The sequence below is a fragment of the Rhea americana genome, unplaced genomic scaffold (assembly GCF_003343005.1).
Source record: "Rhea americana isolate MKP2758 unplaced genomic scaffold, rheAme1 scaffold_254, whole genome shotgun sequence".
NCBI lineage: Eukaryota > Metazoa > Chordata > Aves > Rheiformes > Rheidae > Rhea > Rhea americana.
In genome coordinates this window covers 86,477-108,090 of record NW_028186373.1, presented here as the reverse complement: position 1 = coordinate 108,090, position 21,614 = coordinate 86,477, and the positions used below count along the sequence as shown (strand labels likewise).

Genomic DNA, 21,614 nt, shown 5'->3' with positions numbered 1-21,614 from the left:
CCCGAGCTGCGGTCTCCCCGGGACCAGCCAGACACAGCGCGGACGGCTCCCCTCCTCCTCCGCCCCCGTTCCCCTCCCCAGCCCGCGGGGGCGCAGCCAGAGCAGGCAGGGGCCGCGGGCGGCGGACATACCGGCCCCGTTAATGAGCAGCGGCCGGAAGGGCAGGTAACCGTCTGAGGGGAGAGGAGGGCGGCGGGGGAGGGGGGGGCCACGACACGACGACGACGACGACACGGTCCGCGCCGAAGCCCTGTGCTCGCCGGTGCCTCTTCACCTCTGCTCGGCTCTACGAGTCTCGTCCGTATCGCAGCCCCACCCCGAAGCCATCTTCCCGCCGCCCCGTCTCCTCGGCCGCTCCCGGCCTCCCCCTCCTTCCCCCCCCCGGCCCCTCAACCCCCCCCCCCACCCCCCCCCTTCCCACTGGTTCCTGGTTTTGCCCCCGCCCCCTCCTTCCCCCCCCCGGCTCTCCATCCCCGGTTTCGTCTTCCTCTCCGCGGCTTCCACGCTGCCCCCCTCCCCCATTCTTCCCCATTGCAGCCGCACTTCTCTTTTCCTTCTTCCTCCCTTTGCGCTGCTCTTTCAATCCTCTCATCACCTCGGAGCTCCTGGTTGTACCTTCTCCCCCGCCACCCTGCACGGTGCTTTCTTCTTCGCCCACCCKTTCCTAGCCCCCGCAGGAAGGAAGGGCAGTTAATGGTCTGTCCACCTCTTCGCATAGCGAGATTGAAATACTCCCTTCCCCCCCCCCCGCGCTTTCCCACCTCTTCGATACTTGAGCTTCCCCTAAAAAAGAAGGGTGTTTGTAGCTGGTAGAGGAGGAGGAGAAAAAGGTGTGGGTGGGACTGATTTTCTCCTGAAGGTTTTAAGGCGCAAAGGGAGGAGACCTTGGATTTTGCAAGGTTCCATTTTTAATTATAATTAGGCTGTAGTGATCTATGTTAGCCGGTTTAGGGTATTTTCTTGTGTGTTAAGGTATAAGAGGTGAGTTTCCAGAGAGATCAAGCCTGCAGAGGGGATACTTGGAGARAGATTGAAGAAAAAGCAATGGTGCCTCTGCTGTAATGGTGGAAAACTGATTAAGCGGAGACGGGGGTGAGACAAACAGGGTAAGACTGCTTCTAGCAGCCCCCAGTCCAGTGGAGGGAACATCTGGGGCTTGAAGGCTGTTCATGCTGTTTTTATTGGGGGAGGTAGGGGCAGAAAACGGTTTTGTTCTCTCTTAAAAATCAGAGGTGAGGATGTGTTTAGCCTGCATATTTGTGTCCCCATCTATTATGGTACTGCATATTTTTGTGTGCCTGTAACAGCAATAACGAAGATCATGGAGGGTGTTTACTACAATAGAAAAATGAAGTTTTCTGCTCGGAAGCGTTCTTAAAATATTATTTCAGTACTGAGCCTATAATCGAAAAGATTTCGGTATTAATTTTTTTTTTTTTTACTCATACGAGGGCATTCTTAAGGTGTAGTATTTTTATTCCAGCTCTACAGCTTTGTATAAAAATGAACAGATATAGAACCTTGTGTATAAACATGAAAGAGGCAGGAAATGTTATTTTTAAAAAATCTTATTCAGAAGAAAATCAGAATGATGGAGAGCATATTCCAAGATGTCAATTTATCATTCATGAAGATGAGCTGAAATTTTAAAGAATGTGATATTTCATTATTCTCTAACAGAGTCGTAGCTGGGACTCCTTATTTTAAATAAGGCATCCTTTCTAGGGTAGTGACTGCCACATTATGTATGGTCTTCAGAGTGGAAAACAAGAGGAAAGGACTGTAAAAGTAAGGCTTAAATGATTGTTGAAACAGCTTTTGTGAATAGTTGGCTCAGCTTGGAGAGGTCATTTAAAACTGAAAATAAAAATTAAACATTTTACAGCTATTACAGATATTGTAAAATATTTACATGTAATTGTGGTAAGTTTATCTCATGTTTTAAGCTGGTCTGTGAAACACAAGGATGTGAATTAAAACAAAATGCTGTCGATGTGCATGTAAAAAGCATGTGAGAAAATCAAGATACTGCATTAAAAGCTAAACTTGTTCTAAGTGTAATATATTAGGTGTCTTAGATATAGTGTATTTTCCCCCTCTGTGCTCTTTGGGAGAAGAGAAAGAGAAGGGATGATAATAGCATAGTTGTCTTGGTGGCTGCAGATTAGCCAGGGTGTGTGTTTGATTTTTCTTTTTGCTGTAAATGAATGGATCCTTCTGTGCCCGGGCCCAATAACTGCAACAAGATGGCGTTTGCAGCAAGGCAGCTCTCATTTTTCAACTCCTCCTCACCACAGCCTTGCCAGCTAGATCTTATTCCCTAATTGTGTTTTAGATTTACTTTCTGGTTCTGTTTGCTTTCTTCTTTTTTTGGGGTGGGGGTGGGAGGACTACTTGGAAGATTGTTACAAGAATTCTGTATATTTTTCTTAATTTTGTGAGGCTTTCCAGATTGGAGACTAGGTGGGAGGAGTAAATAGTTTTATTGAAATGTTCACGTAGGCTGTTACTGGATAAAAGGGTGACATGATTTTCGTTTTACCTTCCAGCGCCTGCTCAATGTTGTTAAAATGTTATGTTTTTCCATAACATGTTGTTGAAAAATATTTAAAATTTAGAACATAGATGTGCAAAGCTTCTGCTAGGACTGTGTACTATTACTGATTTTCTACCAGCCCAGTAATCATCAGATTCCTTGTAGACAGTCATCCTTTTTGTAATATAAGTCTCCTATCTGCTTCAAAATCCTCATGATTTGTAGAGTTTTTAAAAAGTGCTTTTGCCTTAAACATTGACATATTTTAGATAATTACTCACATTATGGAGAAGGGTAAGAAAGATTTTTGGGGGATATTAAAGAGTTCTGTGTCTGTCAAGGTATCATATTTTAAAATGATATTAGGGATTTTAAAATCTTTATTGTTTTTAATATCTTTTAAGAAATGAGCTTTCAATTTAATTGTTACGATATTTTGCTATAGTACCAACCTTCTCAACCAGGCTATTCTATTTAGATACTGTAGTTAATATTTGATATACGAGACTTTTATTCTCAGGCTTAAAATAATACATTGCCATAGCAGGAAAAATAAGACTTGGTTATGTTGTGTCTTCTGTATTCAAATGAACTCCAAACCTTTGGTAATACCAAGACACTTAGTTCCGTTTATCTGTGACTTTATGTATTATTAGATGTTTGTTCTTTACTGTAATAACCCATCTGTAGTTAATACAGAGGGAAAGCAGGAAACAGAAGAGCTAATTTGCAGTTGAGGCTTTTGTTTTGGGGAGGGGAAAAAAAGGTAAATCATGAAATTAGCTGAATATCTTTTACTCGAAGGCTAGTTCAAGAACAACTTTTTTAAAACAATTTCTTAAACAGTATTCTTGTTTATTCTATTTGTTGATACTTTTAATGTGCTGTTGAACTTGAAACTAGCTGTACAATCTTTCGGTAGTAGTACTTTGGCCTTTTACCACAGGATCAGGAAGGGGAAGGGTGAAGTGGGATCCTATATTGAGTAAGATATTGCATTTATCCTTTAGTCCTTGCAGTTGTTAGGTCAGTAGGTAGCAAGCATCCTGTCATGAAGTATTTGGCAGACTGTAGAGTTAGAAATCCACAGTAAATTCTAATGGAACAGTTTTAAAATTATTTTTTGTTTTAAAGAAATTTGAAAACATGATATTTGGACTTAATGAGAATTTATTTCTTCATGTGAAAGTAAACAATAAAGTTTTGTGTAATTATGAAGCATGTAGAACTTACAGTGTAGATTTTTTCATAGCATCATCTAGGGAGGTAACACTCTCTACAGGTGGTATAACTTTTAGAAGTAAAATAAAAAATAAAATTAGTAAAATAAAATAAAATTCTTAAAAATTACCCTGGAATGTGAAGAGTGGTTTTGTTTTGTGTTTGTAACCCACCATGTTAATACAGTTACTTCAGGAATATTTTAATTATAGTTAAAATATTTATCATCTTGTGATTKTGGAATGCCCTTTCTTGAAACTAAGCAAGATGTTTCTGGCTACAGTATCTAATAATTTCGTGGTGTTATGAAGGCTTCAGTTTGGTCATATAAGAAACAATAAAWTTTTTTTTGCAATAAAAATATTCGCAAATAAACGTATTTGCAATAAAACTGGAGTTGCTTCCTTTTTGTGAGAACTTCTATAGATTTGTCTTCTGCATATCAGGCTTGGCTCATGTTTTAGTTGCTGAATTGGATTAAATTCTTATTGTCCATGGATTTTGGCTCTCAGCATTAGTGGATTGGTAATTGATATTTGCAATTTTAATATCCAGTTTTAGCCATATGGCATACCATATTGTTTCAGGATTTCCATTTAGCACTACTTTGTTATTAACAAGTGGAAATAAGAAATGATGCATTCGAGTGGTTGAATTAAGCTTAGGTGAATCTTCTTTGGAGCCTCTAATGCCTATAGTTATGCCTATATTTTGGATATTTTTTACAACATAGTATTACTAATTATGTAAATATGTTGGAAAAATATGTGTAACCTTGAAACTAATTAGTTTGTGTTAGTGAAATTTAAGTTAAACCTTTGATTCAAGATAAAGTGGAAATTTTAAGAGAGTCTCTTGATTGCTTAGAGTACAGGCTCACAATGAAAAGAATACAGATTTAACTCACAATACTTTTTTTTTCTTTCCACTGATAATACTGGAACCAGTGTTAGCCAAAGTCATGTTAAAAAACACTCCTAAGTCCCTATGTTTCTATTTAACATAGGATCCAAATTTATTATTTCTTCACAGGGTATCTGATATTGTGGGGCTTTTGTGTGTGGAGGGGTTTGTTTTGTGCTAAACAGAAATGTGTGCAGAATTGCTAGATATTAGAACTGGTTGTTCAGCAGGATATTGAGAGCTTTTTAAAAGCTTTGAGTCAGCTACTAACAGTACCTTTACTTTAGGTGCCGAAGTAATCAATGTAAATTTTATACCAGAAGACTTCCATGAAAAAAGTGGCCATTCCAAAAAAGCTTTTCAAGCAGAATACTGCATTTTTATTAAAACACTATGAATTTTCAAGTAGAGAGGGAAAGAGAGGAGATGGTTAGTCTTTGAATAGAAATACACAAAGACCAGGTATGTTTTTTAACACTAGCTTTCTAGAATATGTACTTTATAACAAATATCTTGCCAAATGGTATTCATTTGTATCAAGTGCTCTTGGAAGCTACTAGATCTATTATAGTGTGGCATATAATGTAATAATGTCATATGATATGTAACTCTTGGAATAAAATGAAATATTTCTGCTTGTTTGGAAGACTGCAGCTGAAACCTTGAGTGTATTAGGTGGAAGGGGCAATATCTGCCTTTCCCAGTACATCTCTAGGCACGCAGAACTTGTTTGTTCTTGAACTTAGCTAGAGAGTAATGACATGACAATACTTATTTGTGTTTATCTGGAAACAACTGAATGGTGTTGCTTGTTTTGCATATCATATGCTCAGTATTACTAGGGATGATATAATCGGATATCTATATAATAATCTGTATATATAAGGTACAATATATTTTTGGAATGTCACAGAAGTGTGATATGTAGTGAATCATGGAAATGATGACTTTAAATAGTGCCCAGTATTTTCAGGACATGCTTGAACACTTATTTGTTTGGTTCTTAATGTTTTTAGGTGACAAAATAAGGATTGTGCATACATTGACCTGTTATTGAAATAATTCTTCAATTTTGGAGGGCAGAGAGTAGCAGGAATAAATGTCTGAGAGAGCAGTTATGCAGCAAATGTTTCAGTTGTTTTGATATTGACAGATTAAGTCTTATTTTCAATAAGAAATACAAACTGCTGTAGCAGATTTAAAATGGGAATGCTTCAGAAGAGGTTGCAGGTGTTCAGAAGACCTGACTTTGGTTAATGAATGGGTTACCATTTGTCAGCTGGTCCATGGAAATTACCTATGTCTGCACTCAAGATAAATGCAAAGTTATCCAAATAAGTATAGCCCTTTTTCATTGAGGGCTAAATTAATTCCAGTATCTGAAACTCACTGTAGGCTTAAAGTGTGCCTATAGATGAATACTGTGGATCAACTAATATTGGAAACTTGCTTATTAGTCTAAGCCTTGCTTGGCTTGTGGGAAAGCAATCTGTGTAAGTTAGTACCAAGATCGCAGAGATTTTTCTGACTTGAATATTTGGATAGACCTGTTTAAAATATTTTTTTTCTAAATATTTTGGCTTAAGTATTCTTAAATGATATTTTTGTCACTAGTGACAGACTTCTGAAGGGAAGAGCTATAGTTATTTTTGATTTGGTTGGACTTGAAGGTTTAAAAATAAATCTTTCTGTGCCTTGTCAGTTTTGGAATCCTCCTAATGGCTAAATGAAAATAAAGCCAAAGATTTGAAAAAAGTGATCGGAAAGAACATAAAGGAGACAAGATATGAGATAGTTCTGTACCTGACAGTGGTAAAGGCAGGATAATATTCAACTTAATACTTTCATAGATAGTGCTTCGAACTAGAAGAAGGAGAAAAAAACAGCAGAGAACAAAGGGAAAGAAAATGATTAAAAGAACCAAGTGTAGTTTAAATGAGAGATACTCTTCATTGCAGTAAGGAGATTATATGAAACTGCCTAATTTTAAAAGTATATTTTTATTTAAGTAAAAGTTCAGCCTATATAATCACTGCAGCTTCTGAAGATTCTCTGTAATAAAGGAATACCTGTTATATGTTATAAGGATTAATTGAAATCTAGATAGCTGAAAATTTTTTGTGAATGTCGATAACAACAGAAAGGTTTATTTACAATTTCTTGCCAATTATGTTTATCATAAATTTTGCCTCAGATGAGACTATCATTTTGTTCTCTTCTTGGAAATTGCAAAACTGCCTACCAGGTGCCCAAAAAGAAAACATGAGTTGTACATAACAAATATATATTTTTATGTAGCTTTCAAAAATGCATTATTTTATTAAAAACTGTATAAAGATTTTTGTCATTATTAACACTTTTTATTCTTCCTTTGTCCCCTTCCCCCATTCCCTGAGTAAAAAAATGTAAATGCAAAATATTTACCTCTAGAAACTCCTGCATGCAGCCTTTCAAAGTAGTTGTGAWTTTTTTACAAATCCAGGTATTAGTGCTGATTTTGCTTATCCTTGCTCTGAAATCAGGCTATATTGAGTACGAGGAACTAAAGAAATTTTGTCAGGCTCCCGTATTACTTCCAGAAAGGTGAACAGCCACACCCACAAAGTTGACATCACTGACAGGAAAGCCATGCTGTATGTATTTTTTTTTCTTGTTACAGTAGGCTTAATTACAGCAGGTGGTATCAGTTCTTACTTTTCTTTTGTACAGAAAGAAGGTTTGTTGTGAAACTATTGCAGGTGAGTTAATTCTATGCATCTTATGTTCTTCCTGTATTTCTGACCCTTTTTGTCTATTTATGGCCAGATTTAGGGAACTATCTTAAGTCTGTTCAATAACATATGCTTATGTTCAGCCTGACAATATTTTAGGATTTATTGGAATATGTCAATAGTAGAGGTAATATAATATAATATTATTTGCGAAACCATTTGACAAGCTGAGTGGATTTTGTTTTATCTTTGTGGAACAAAATCTGAGTGTTGGAAATCTGTTTTTGAAACAGATTTTAAACAGATTTCCAATGCTTCTGACAGATGGATTTGTAATTACTCACTTTAAAATTGCAATTTAACTATTTTGGTAACTCCACTACAAATGTCCTGTGTTAACAGTGTACACTTCATTGCAGGGACTTTCTCATTAAAATGTTTGTGGTAACATGRGATGCATTTTACTGGACTTCTTGCTGAGGATTACTGAGCGGGCTGTTGAGCCTACAGGTGTTTTTGAATGCTTGTACTTTTCCAGATGCCCTGGCTTGCAGGTCACTACAGAGATATTGCTGTTCTTTTGCAACTGGAGGGGAACATGGCTTGCTTTTGAAGTTGGAGGAATTTTGACTGCTATAGTAAATGCTGTTTTACTGAACACTCTGTATTCAGCCCATCTATTTAGGCTATTGTAGATATTTAAGTGTGGTTTCCTGAAACAGTTGAGCAGTAGGAGGCGATTCAGAGCTGCACAATTAGAAGTGTACAGAAGACATGAATGTGCCTCTTGCTCATACATAGATCTTAAAGGTTAATGTTTGTTTTCTTTCGTAAAGGAACTCTTTAAGGGCAGGCAGAAGTGTTCACTCAGTAAGTTTGAGGACTTCTGGTCAATGCTATTTCTTAGTGTGATGTCAGTGTACAGTATGAATAATTTCTGGTAAGATCTCTTTGTGGTGCAGACTGGAGCGGTGAATCTGGTTTTTGCCATATGAGCAATTAGTTATGTTCCATGTAGGTTTATTTAAATTGTTCAGCTAATACATTTTTATTTAATACCAAGTGTGTGTGCTAGATGTTGAGCATAGCAGTGCAGAATCTAGAGGTAAAAAATACATACGCTTAAGTTTCAATACATAAAATATCAGGACTTATAACTGCATAATACAAATCTTAGTATGTTTTCTGTTTCCCATAAATAAGGTAATAGTACTCAACAAGACAGACATATGCATGCTTCAAGATGCTGAGAAGAAATCTGGGTATGGTCCTCTTGGATACTTGCTGTTAGCTTCCAAAGCTTTTTTCTCCAAATAACTTAAGAAATGTTTTAGGTGGTGGCAAATTTTTTTTTCCTATTAGCCTAGAAAAACAAAGTAGATGTGATAGTCTGCTAAAACCTTTGGTACTAAAAATAATTATACCCTACTAATTAAAGAAGTGTTTTTGTTGGAACATATGCTTGATATTCTGGTTGCACATTCTTTGTGAAGTGGTAAACTGCTGAAGACTTGGACAGATTCACTGTTATGTGTTTAGCAAAGGTGTTGTTTGTACAAAGATGAAGAACAGCTCACTTAATGCTTATAGCAATTTAATTATGCTTCAGGTTACAAAATCCTGGATTTGAATTCCTACAAGTCAGCAGATACTATCCAGGTAGTAGTTTATAGATCTTTATGGCAATGATTTATAGATCTTTTATGCCTGCAAATTTAGTTAGAACTGTATTCTTGCTCTTCAAAACATGATAGTAACTAATCTGTGATTTTTGTGGATGAATCGCCCATAAATGTGTTTTAAGTTATACACTAGGTAAATTACTCTGTAGATAATACACACTGGCATCATACATTAGATGATGAGAATGTTCTGACTTGGAAATAAGTCTAGTAATCATGGACTTCTGCCAAGATTGAAATAAAGAGACTTAACTATTTGAAACCAAATGGCCATAGTCCATCTGGCGCGCTCATAAAATGGGAGTATCAAGGTTGATCTAGAGTAAATTTGATGACACTTTTTGGCTTGACAGTTAAGTGTTGAACTTCCTTTGTGAGCAGCAGTTAGCCTTTCAGTATTTGAAATTACTGTGCACAGGTGAGAATGGAAAGTGAAATCAGATTAATTCAACATTAATTAAAAATCTTCCTTTATTCTTGTGCTTGTAGGCAATATGTGAAACTTCAGTGTGTCACGAAGTACTTCATTCTGTCCTATAAACACAAAGTCATGGGTCAGGTGGTACTCTTGTAGAGCCTGTACTTTAAAAGTGATATGCTTGGACACAATAGTTCATAGTAGCTTTGTGTCTTTGTATTCAAGTTACTATTTACGGAATACCACAAATTGAAGATTCAATTATGTAATTTTTTCACAAAGAATAATCTATCTCCTCTAATGAAATAGAGTACAGCCTTGAAGAAAAGGAGGAAACATCTTAAATGTTATAAACTCAGAAACTTTGAAAATAGGAGGAAGTTCCTCAAAACATTTTGGAAATCTTGGGCAACTCCTTAGATATGAGAAGATGAGCAGTAATCATCTTGTTTAGTTTTAGTCTGTGTTCGCCTCTCTCCCCTTAACTCCTATCAAAAGACAGAACTCATAGTAAATTGAGCTTTGGGAAATTCATTTTTATCTGCTAATATTGGAATTAACCTGGAAAATCTGTTCATATGCTTTGAAGTGGGATGTTATACTGTATTACTCAGCCAGCAGTGACTGCTGTTTATACCTGCATATGTATCATCGAGAGTTGGAGACTTGGTTGAAATTTCAGTCTAATTTGTCCTGCAGTAACTTTTTGTTCCATATCCTTGCAGTTCTGAATCAAAACTCTAAAGGAATCACTGTAGGGAAACTGCATTTGTTCCTGTTGCAAAGAGTGGCATAGACATCTATGAATCAGCAACTGCCTTGCCAGTTCACAACCCAGCATATTAAGGAAACCAAGATGGGAGATAATTTCCTGTCATGCACTGTACTGTAAACTGAGGTAGTTCAAGTGCTAGTTAATGAGCAGTTCTGCTCTTCTTACAGCAGGTGCAGGAACTTAAAGATAAGGTGGAAGCTAAAGATTAGAGATGGGAGCTACTATGACTGTGATGTTCCCAAATCAGAAAACTGAATGTGCCAGGTAAGATGAAAGTGGTCTGTCTTCAGATCCCTTTGCTTCCATTTTTAAATCACCAAGATAATACGTTATTTACTGCAGTTAGTGTGTTTTATGTTTAAATCTTTCCCCAAAAATCTCAGTCTTGCACAACAGTAGTGCTGAGTGTCTCAAACATGAGAGTGCTTGTATAAAGTGAGTATGCAAAGGATCTAGGAAATCAGTGCAGAACCTCATGAATTACAGGTATTTCAGCTACGTTACCATATTGTTACTGCCCTGTTAAACAGGCTTTACTTTCTTGGCTTCACTTTGCACTTTTTTTTTTTTTGCCCTGAAATAAGTCAGGTTGTCTTATGATGTTTTTAGTTTTGGCTTTCTTAATTCATTCTCTCTGGCCCTCATCTCCAGAAGTTCTTTCTCCATTTTTTTCCATGTTATTTTGCTCTTATTTTCCTCTTTGTTTTGATCACTTACCCAGATGCATAATGTCTAGAAGAATATGACTGCTAACTGAAGACTAATGCTGAATATTGTAAAAGGGTGAATGCGATGCTGAGAATGTGAAAGCAAGTATTTCCTGCTGTATCTGTGTTTTCTGTTGTAGTGCTGTCCCTGGGTTGTACTTGGAGATTACCTTTGGTATCAGTTTAAGTATTGCTACATTGCATATTCCCAAACACCCCTTCTCAGTCTAATGACTTGGAGGTCTCCTGTGTTCCAGTTTTCAGTCTGTCAGTCTTCCTTTTCTTGTTACTGTTTTCCTGTACCTTAACTTTATTTTGTATCAGCAGTAAGCATCAAAATAGAGCAATTGCTGGGAGAAATCAGTGAGCTGCTATTGGATATAAATCGTTGCTATGAGAACCAAATGAAACTGCATGCACCTTGACTGAAGATGGATTATGCTGATTGCAGGGCTAGAGAACAAAGTATTGCTCAATCTATTTTGGGTGTAAAGATTAAGAAAATCATGCTATACTTTAATCTCTACTGAGGATTCTTTTATCCACTATATTGATTTTAAGGTCCATTTATTTATTTTTTTTTCAGGCTTGTACTGGAAATGAGTTATTTCATGAATAGGAGTAGCTTAACTTCATTCTAAAAATGTTTTGTTAAACTTTTACTCAGGACTGACATATTGTTTGAACAACTGAATTCTTATTTCAGTATTTTTTGTTTTTCCTTAATTGTGCTATTTGGATAGTGTTTTGAACACAAATAGTTTTAAAGAAGTATTTTCCTTTCAGATGATCTCTGAGGTTGTTGTGAACCATCAGGGTGAGAGGGACGCAAGTGGAGCAGATGGTATTTGTTCACAAGGTTTTACTACCATATTTCCATATTTTTGTCCATGCAGGAGGATGTGATAGTAGTTATTAAGCCCTTGTGCAGCACATCCTAAATGGTTGTGTTTTTAGTAAAGCAGTCTTGCTTACTTTCTCAGTTTGAGAGCTGAGACAAGAATCTGTTTTGCTGAAGTATTTTCAAGACCGGACCCTAATATTGAAAGGCATTTGGTGTGGAACTTTTTGGTCCGTCTTGTAAAGTACAATGCAGATTTGGTAGAATAGAAATTATCTTTCTGTTTCTGAAAACATATTTTTCATTAGTGTTTTGATGAGCATAGTCCAGTAAGACATTTAAGCATGTAACTTACCTCAACTGAAGTCAGTGTGCCTACATGCATGGGTGAGGGAGGCACTTTTCAGAAGCAGAATTGATTGCCCATAAAAGATATTTTTGTACCTGTAAATGGCTTGATTGGCTCAAGAAGAGTATGTTTATTTGATTAACTTTCAAAATGCTACACTTCACAACATTTATTAATACATTCTTGAAATTCAAACCATTCAAAATTAGTAGGAATAGCTAGTCAGTTAGTTGTATCTGAATGTATACTCACACCCTGCCTTTTTTTTTTTTAATGTTGTGAATAGAAAGCAACTGATTCTCAGTTGATTCTTTACTAGCTGACATATATAGTGAAGCGGATGATTCAGCTTGTGCTGATAAAATAGTTGAGCTAAAACTTAGGGAAATAAAAAATACAACAATCTTTTTTTAAGATAGGAAGTTTTTTTTGTTTTGTTTTTGTTTATTTGTTTTTTTTTTTAATGCTCGTGCCTGGATCGGTCTTACTGATTTTATATATATGAAGAATATTAATTTTTTATATCTGACTTGCTATTTTTATTTCCTCTTTTTTGTGTTATAAGTACGTGCTCATATAGTCCTTTTGCTCTAATATACTAATACTGTAATGAAGATCTTAGTGTACCTACTGATGTCACTCTAATGGTAATATGTGAAACAATACATGATTCTTAGTAAGGTCGAGAAGGTAGGTGGGAAGATAATGCCAACAGAGATGCATTGACAAACAGAGCTGATAGAGTCTTCAGGCCTTTGGAAAATACTTTTATTCTTCTCTTACTTTTTCACCTTCACTTACTTTCAGTGAACATTGCTTGAATCATCTGATTGCTTGGGTAACAAGGAATGGTGTAATGACCTGTTTCTGTGCTAGGTTATGCAGCTAACCGCTGCCTATTAATTCAGCTCAAGAGTCATGCCCTGTGCCCTCCTCAGTGTCTAATGAGTTATTTGGGGAGAGTTTGAACAGAACATAATCATGCTAGAGAAATAAGTCTTCATGACAACTTTTCGAACATACTTTAGGTCACAGAGCATAAACTGAAAACTTAATGGAAAAAAAGAGCATATCCAGAAATGACTTTTTTTATAATCCTTGGAAACTTTATGAGAACTAGCAAAGATGATTCTTAATACGACTGTAACCTTGCATAGGCGTGTTCTTAAATCATGGGTTACATAACTTAAGTACATAAATACATATGTTCCTGGCAGGTTACTTTCCTTAGAAAGAAAAAATATATGTGCTTAGATGTGAAGTACATTTTTTTTAATAATTGCTATGTTATCCTATTGATTTGTCACATTGGGATGACATGTAAACTGTTTTGTTGTACAACAACATGCTTCTATTTATTAGAGTGTTCTGTTTATAATTTGCATTTCAAACTGCCCAAAACCTGCTGCCTATAGGTTCAACTGATCTGAGTGAGAGTTTACACAGCTTGTGAAAGGATGTTATTCTAATACTACGACATTACTTTAGGTCCAGTGGAAAGGAAATAGGGTATTTTCTGTTTTGTTTTCTGTTTGTTTGTTCCCCCCCACATGTTTAACATGTTTAACTACTCTGCAAACAGATTGCTGTTACACTTCATGTGCCAGGCAGCTTTCTTTCATTTGACTAATCTATTCCCCTCTTTTTGCCTCCTTAACACTTCTAAGTCCACACTATGAAATTGTTCTCATCACTACCAACTTCCCAAATAGCTCTTGCTGTGCTTCTTTTTTCCTCTTAAGTAAAGATCTTAAGCCTTTCTGATGATGAAGGGCATATGTCAAAAATTGTGTTTCCTCAAAAAAAGACAGAACAAAATAATTTTGGTGCAATTCCAAGGGGATATAAATAGTTACTGTGACAAAAAATGTTGGAAGTAAATGAACTATGGTCTGGAGAAGTTACTTGGCCTGGGAGAACAGCTAAAAATTTTTTGACTTACATGTCTCAGTTAAAGAGCAGACGTTTTTTAGCCTAGTAGGAGAAAGTATAAAAGTAGCACTGAGATTCCTGTTGTGCAAGTGCTTAGCCCTGTTTAGGTAAACAGCTTCTGGTAAGTTTACAGAGGAAATAAAAATGCTAGTAAAAAGTGAAGATTAATGGTGAGAATTGAAGTAAACAATGGAAGATGCCAGTTGGTATAAGAAATGGCAACTGGAGATCCTCACCAATTTTTAGCCAATGTTAATTATTGTAAGGCTCTGCAAATAGTTCTGATTTCTTCCTTAAACCTGTACTTATTTATGAAGCTCAAGTGCAAGGCAAAACCTGATCTTTCAACTAACAAAAAGAAAGTCTGTTGACCTGGATGTAGTATGAAGTGGATTTAGAGTCTGTCTTGGGGCCTTGTGTTATGAAGGTTTCCACCCTAACACCACCACTTTGATTTATCAGTGATGGCTTCTTCATTTGATAGAAATGACCTTGAAAATCTGGAAAAGAGATTCTTTTAAGCAATTGTTGAAGGTTTAATAAACCTTCTGCCCATTTAGAAATGGGTCTGATTGGCTTTTGTTTTGTAGTCCAAATGGTAGCATGTCTACTGGAGAAACGAAAGAAAAAAGAAAGTGCTCTGAAATGAACATCATCTAGATGGCTGTACTTCAAAAGTGAGATACATTGTTTCTGAGGTATTTTTGAGATTCTGATGTCAGCTAGATACATACTATACAGAGAACATTACATATCAAATCTCTAATTTCTAGGGTGGTTTTACTTTTTAATGTGGATATTTCTTGCCTTGGTGACTATATAGAAATAATTATAACTCTGAATTCTTTAAAACCTAACTTTTCCAAATTTTAGTTGGTGTAACTTCCTTAATAAATATTCATTGCATTTTGTGTGCATGTTGAGTTTTTCTGTGTTCACATGTAGACTAAGCTGCTTTCAGATCTGCTTTTTTTTAAGTTAAAGCTGTGAGTTCTAGTCTTAAAATTACTGTGTGAAAAGCTTAAAAACTGCAGACTAAATCTTAATTCTCTTCTTAATCCAGTTCGCCAGAAATCTGGGGGGAGGGGGAGGGAAACCCACACCAAACCAGGATATTTTCTGGTTAATGTGATAAAAGGAATCAAAGCTTGTTTGAAAACTGATGCTGAATGTTAAGTTTTTCCTTACAATTAACTTAGCTCCCAATACAAGCTACTTATCAGGAGACATTAGAATTCTCGTAAATACGAATTTCATTCAGAAAAGAAAATATGTAGTGAGGAAGTCATTGACTTGTATCATTAAACTAGCAGAAGTATTAATGTTCGTGGACTTCTTTAAAGTTCTCTTAATCACAGTTGTTGAGGTTAGAAGGGACCTCTGGAGATCATCTAATCCAGCCCCCCTGCTCAAACAGGATTATCTAGAGGATGCTGCACAGGATTGTGTTCAGGTGGGTTTTGAATATCTCCAGGGGAGGAGACTCCACAGCCTCTCGGGGCAACCCATTCCAGTCCTCTGTCATTCTCATAGGATAGAATTTCTTCCTTATATTCAGGTGGAACTTCGTGTTTTTCAGTTTGAGCCTGTTGCCTCTTGTCCTGTCGCTTGGCACCACTGAGAAGAGTCCAGCCCTATCTGCTTGACATTGATAAGATCCCTTCTCTGTCCCTTTTCAGGGGTGGAGGTGAGGCTGAGTAGCCTGTAATTTTCTGGGTCCTTCTTGCCCTTTTTGAAGACGGGAGTAACACTGGCTTTCTTCTAGTCCTCAGGCACCTTTCTTGTTCTCCATGACCTTTCAAAGATGATAGAGAGTGACCTAGCAATAATATCTGCCAGCTCCCTTAGTACTTGTAGGTGCATCCCATAAGGGCCCATGGATTTGTGGGTGACAAATTTGCCTAAATGATCTCTAACTCAGTCTTCCTTGACCAAGGAAAAGTCGTCTTTTCTCCAGACTCTTTTGTCTCCAGGCTCTGGGATTCCTGAGTGCCGGTCTTAGCAGTAAAAACTGAAGCAAAGAAGGCATTCATAGCTCTCCCTTTGCTGTATCCTTCATCAACATGGCACCCACCCCATTCAGCTGCAGGCCCATATTTTTCCTAGTATTCCTTTTGCTACTGAGATATTTGAAGAAGCCCCTCTTCTTGTCCGTGACATCCCTTGCCAGATTTAATTCCAAATGGGCTTTAGCCTTCCTTGTTGCATCCTTGCATACTCTAACAGTGTTCCTGTATTCCTCCCAAGTGGACTGTCCCTTTTTCCACATTCTGTATACTTTCTTCTTCTGTTTGAGTTTTGCCAGGAGCTCCTTGCTCATCCATGCAGATCTCCTGCCCCCTTTGCTGGACTTCTTTCTCCTTAGGATGCACCACTCTTGAGCTTGGAGGAAGTGATGCTTGAATATTAGCCAGCTCTTTTGGACCCCTCCTTCATTCTAGGGCCCTAGCCCATGGCATGACCTCTCTGAAGAGGTCAAAGTCTGCTCTCCTGAACTCTAGTGTTACAATCCTATTTACTGCCCTGCTTGCTCCAYGCAGGATCCTGAACTCCACCATCTCATGGTCACTGCAGCCAGGGCTGCCCCCAGTCTTCACATCTCCAACTAGTCCTTCTTTGTTGGTTAGTATGAAGTCCAGCAGCACACCTCTCCTTGTTGGCTATTCCACCAACTGTGTCAAAAAGTTATCAGTGCTCTGCAGGAGCCTCCTGGACTGTTTGTGCCTAGCTGTGTTGTCTTTCCAGCAGATATCCTGGCCCATGAGAACCAGGGCCTGTGATCATGAGGCTACTTCCAGCTGTCTGTAGAAGGCCTCATTGACTTCCTCTTCCTGATCAGGTGGCCTCTAGTAGACACCCACAACAGTGTCACGCACGTTAGCGTCCCCTTTAACCCTTACCCATAAGCTCTCGACTTGCTCTTCCTCCACTCCTAGGCAGAGATCAATACATTCCAGGTGGTTGGCAAAGACGTGTGCCTCGCTTACTGAGGTGGATCCCATCTTTCCCTGTCAGTTGCTGATCTTCAAACAGGATCCGATGATRATAGAAATCAAAACCCTGTTGCCAACACCAGCGGCGCAACCAGTTGTTAACTTGGAAAATCCATCTATTCCTTCTCCCATCCTTCCACCTCATTCGCAGGATTGAGGAGGTCACCTGGGCTCCCAGACCTTTGACCACCGTCTCTAGAGCTCTGAAATCCTTTTTGATGGTTTTCTAATTTGCCCTTGGTATCATTAGCGCCCCCATGAAAGAGCAATAGAGTGTAATCTGATGTGTGTAGAAGCCTTGTCAGTCTTTCAATGACATCCCATATATGAGCACCTGGCAGGCAGCAAGCCTCTCTAGACAGGAGGTCAAGTTGGCAGATAGGTGCCTCTGTCCCCTGCAGCATGGAGTCACCCACAGCAATCACTCACTGCTTTTTCTGAGTGTTCCTGCAAGGCGTAGGGTCTGTTGGCCCAGCTGCTTCCCTTGAAGACATGACCAACTCCTCCTCAGCCTGGAGGGCACTGAACTGGTTCTTCAACTGCAAGTCTTTGGGAGGACTAGGGGCCTTTCTCCTCCCACAAGAAGTGACCAGTTTCCAGCCTTCTTCTACAGTTGTGATGTACTGTTTCCCTTGGCACAGAACCCTCCAGCAATTCCTCTGAAGCGAGGGACTGGGACTCGTGGAGCAGTATGGTCTCCAAGAATGCCCTGTCTATCTTCTGCTCATTTTTGCAGATGGTACACAGCCTACTGGCTTCCTCCTGTAACTCCTTTACTTAACACAACTCATCAACAGCAGCGCACCTTTTGCAGGAGAGCTGACTGTCAGCCTGGGCCTTCTGGAGAGGCTCCCAAGCACTCCCTGCAGCCTAAGACCTGTAGTGTTGCATCTGCTGTCAGAGGGTCTGTCTGGGTCAAAGATCTGACGCAGCTGATGCAGCAGCTCCCAATAGATAGGTACAGGTAAATGCTTTGTGGTGTGTTGTGACTGTGTTTGAGGAAGTAGGCACTACTAAGGCTGGAAACAAAGATATCTTCTCGCACCTTCTGTGTTAATGGCTGCACATACTGCCTCTGTTTACTGTCTGTTTGCTGCACTCTCTTAAGTAGAACCCTCTTAATCAGCATACATTTAGGCATATAAGTTTCAGTAGTCAGTTAAACTTGTAATCTATTCTTTCATTCTTTACATTTTTCCACTGTACTTAGATTTAAGACTTAATAATGCACACAGAGATGCATTTAGAAGGGATTAATGAAGTGACCTGTAACAGTCCAGATTTATATGCTTAAATATTGCATCAGTATGATTTTTAAAATGTAGGTCATGGGATTAACTTCAGGAAATGTGAGTATTTTGGCAACATAAGGACACTGTCTTCTGTGAAAACAGCTTGAGTTTGTTCACTGTTGGTGGCAGAAGGAGACTGGCCGATCTACCACAGAGCCGTTTATTATAAGCATGTGTCCCTGCCAAGATCTTCAGCACTGTTCTCTGCTGATCAGTATTCTGTTTTGAGAAAGTGGCAAACTATCCTAAAGGTTTATTTTCAAACACTTGTTCAACATAGGGAGTGGTGAGTCCTTGGTTTCTAGAAAATTTAAATATACAAGCACAAGGTGGTGGGTTATGCAAAACGGATATAGTTGGAGTTTCGTGAGTTTCAGTAGCATGTTGCATCACTATATAATAGCACTGAGGGTTTTGCATTTAGTAAATTTTTTCATGAGTTTTATTTTGGAGCAGTTTTGGAGCAGGTCTCTGACACCGTATTGGAAAGCAGGATATTCAAAAATGACTTAAATTCACCGAAGTGTCACTTGTATTCATGACAGTTAATTCTTAATAGCGCTGTAATTTTATATAGGCATATTATGAAGTCATGGGCTGCAGAACTTGAGTATAGTTTGAGCACTGGAACAAGTTGCCCAGGGGGATTGTGGAGTCTCCTTCCTTGGAGATGATCAAAAGCTGTCTGGATGGGATCTTTTGCAATGTGCTCTAGGGGACCCTGCTTGAGCAGGGGGGTTTAACTAGATGATCTCCAGAGGTCCTTTCCAACCTCAACCATTCCGTGATTTTTCCCCACAAATTTCTATGCGTGCTGTACAGATGAAGAGTTACACTTATCAGAAAACTCATCTTCAGAAAACTTGTCTTCAGGCATGGTGAGCACAACGGTTTTTGAATAACATAACTTTACTGAATATTCTTTTTAAAAAGATTAAAAACATGTAAAACTTGTGAAGTATTAGTAGCAGTAACTCTTACAGAAAGCTGCCTAATTAAAATGGAACCCGTATTTGAAGAATTGAGCTGTATGTAATGAGACATTTGTGAGTTTGCAATTGATTCAATTACAGATACTAAATTTTAGCTTATGTAATTATTCTTTACTGTGCTTGCTGTATTAAAAATGGAAATAATATTGCTAGCTCTTCAACCAGTTTTTGTAACTGTTGCATAATGAGCCTTAGCACTCATCTATTTAGTACTCATATATTCACCCTATTATTAGAGTGTACTTCACTCTAATACATGGGAAAATGTCTGAGCAAAATACCTGCTCCATCTGGGAACTTGGCAACTCTGCAACACACAAAGAAGGGAATACCTCCCACAGCAATGGTCCAGGCAGGCTATCTTTTTACTTCAGGAGAGTTTTCAATGAGTTTCAAAGGAGCTCTACACTTGAGCATCATTCAAACTAGAGAAGTATGTTTTGCAGCCCTGTATTGCTTATAATTTTCAAACCTCGTGTGATAAGGAATTATGGACAGTGCAGAAGATTCTCAGATGTTGCCAGTGTAGCGTGGAGGGGTATACTGATTTACATAATATATTTAGATCTATGAATTTCAAAATACTATTTGATACTGCTGTAGGCTAGCCTTCAAAACTCTTCCTGTAGGATGTGACAGCAAAGGTTAGGCTTCCTGGAATACAGATCTGTGGCTTGACAAGAAAAATTTGAACTGAAATTACCTCTTGAGGTAACTCATACAAAAGCAGATACTCACAGTGTGCTTTCAGGCTGTGCAATAGACCTGCTTATGTTGAAAGTTAGGAAAAAACCATCAAACCAAGGAGAATTTTTACGTATACAAAGCAGTCTTGAAGCATGTGTTTAAATTTTAGGCTTCTAATTCCTGTTGCTTGGTGATATAATTGGAATTTTGGATAGGACTTGGTAATGATTTGGAAAGGTCATGTAATTTCTTATTTTTTAAGATCTTGTCTCATGATAAGGCTTTTGATGCTGTCTCTCATAACATCTTCATAGGCAAGCTGAGGAAGTATGAGATAGATAAGCAGACAGTGGGGTTAATTGAAAACTGGCTGAATGCAGCGCTCAGAAGGTTATGATCAGTGGCAGAAAGTCCAGCTGAAGATGTGTAACTAGCAATGTCCCCCAGGGGTCAATACTGGGTCCAGTATTGTTCAACGTATTCGTCAATGACCTGGATAAAGGGACAGAGCTCACCCTTAGCAAGTTTGCTGATGGTACAGAACAGGGAGGAGTGGATGAGAAACCAGCGGGCTGTGCTGCCATTCAGAGAGACTTTGACAGACTGGAGAGCTGGGCAGAGAGGAAGCTTATGAAGTTCAAGAAAAGCAAGTGCAGGGTCCTACACCTATGGAGGAATAACCCCATGCACCTGCAGGCTGGGGGCTCACCTGCTGGAAAGCAGCTCTGCAGAGAAGGAGCTGGAAGTCCCACTGGACGAGAAGTTGGCCATGAGCCAACAATGTGACCTTATGGCAAAGAAGGCCTGTGTTAGGAAGACCATCACCAGCAGACTGGAGGAGGTATTCTCTCCCCCTCCCCTCAGCATGGGTAGGGCCACATGTCGTGTGCTGGGTCCAGTGCTGGGCTCTGCTGTATAAGAGAGACATGGAGCTACAGGAGTGAGTCCAGCAAAGGGCCACTAACATGATGAAGGGATTAGAGCATCTCTCATATGAGGAAAAGCTGGGAGAGCTGGGATTGTTCAGCCTGGAGAAGAGAAGGCTGAGGGGGGATTTTAACAAGGCATATGAATATATGAAGGAAGGATGCAAAGAGGATGGAGCCTAGCCTCTTTCCAGTGGTGCCCAACAATAGGACAAGAGGCAATGGGCACAAACTGAAATGCAGAAATCTAAGGTAAAGTTCTTTACTGTGAGTGTGACAGAGCACTAGAACAGACTTGCTTGGAGAGGTGGTGAAGTCTCTAAAGGTCCCTTTCGACCCTCAACCATTCTGTGTGATAATCAGATATGCAGATTGTAAGGAGACTATTTTAATAAAGGAAAATAACTTGCAGTTTCCAGTTTCATTGACTTTCTCTGATATGTAGCTCAGTGTGTAATGGTGGTGGTGAGTTTTGTGTACCAGAACAGAAGCACCTTCATCCTAAATTACTGAATGTCTGCATGCATAGAGCTTTACATGTCAGATAGAAAAGATGGAGGATGTAACAGATTAACAAGTTCGCATTTGAAATTATTTTACCTTAATTTTAATACTGAGTGAAGCTTTTTTTTTTTTTTTTTTTTTTTTT

General features: G+C 38.5%; 1 protein-coding gene and 1 long non-coding RNA gene across 3 annotated transcripts in view; one reads left to right on the top strand and one right to left on the bottom strand.

Moving 5' to 3' along the window:
* Positions 1 to 811, bottom strand: part of LOC146594626 (uncharacterized) — a 20,525-nt gene extending 19,714 nt beyond the window's left edge. Inside the window, exon 1 of the long non-coding RNA XR_014896128.1 lies at positions 762 to 811. This is a non-coding gene — a long non-coding RNA (uncharacterized LOC146594626). The remainder of the gene's footprint in view (positions 1 to 761) is intronic.
* Positions 812 to 846: 35 nt separating this feature from the next.
* The window catches only part of GNB1 (G protein subunit beta 1), a 51,632-nt gene continuing 30,864 nt past the window's right edge, over positions 847 to 21,614 (top strand). The window contains exon 1 of one of the 2 annotated variants that reach the window (XM_085307140.1): positions 847 to 1,106. The gene's annotated coding sequence lies outside the window, so the exon portion shown is untranslated. The remainder of the gene's footprint in view (positions 1,107 to 21,614) is intronic. The other variant, XM_085307139.1, reaches the window with a different exon arrangement.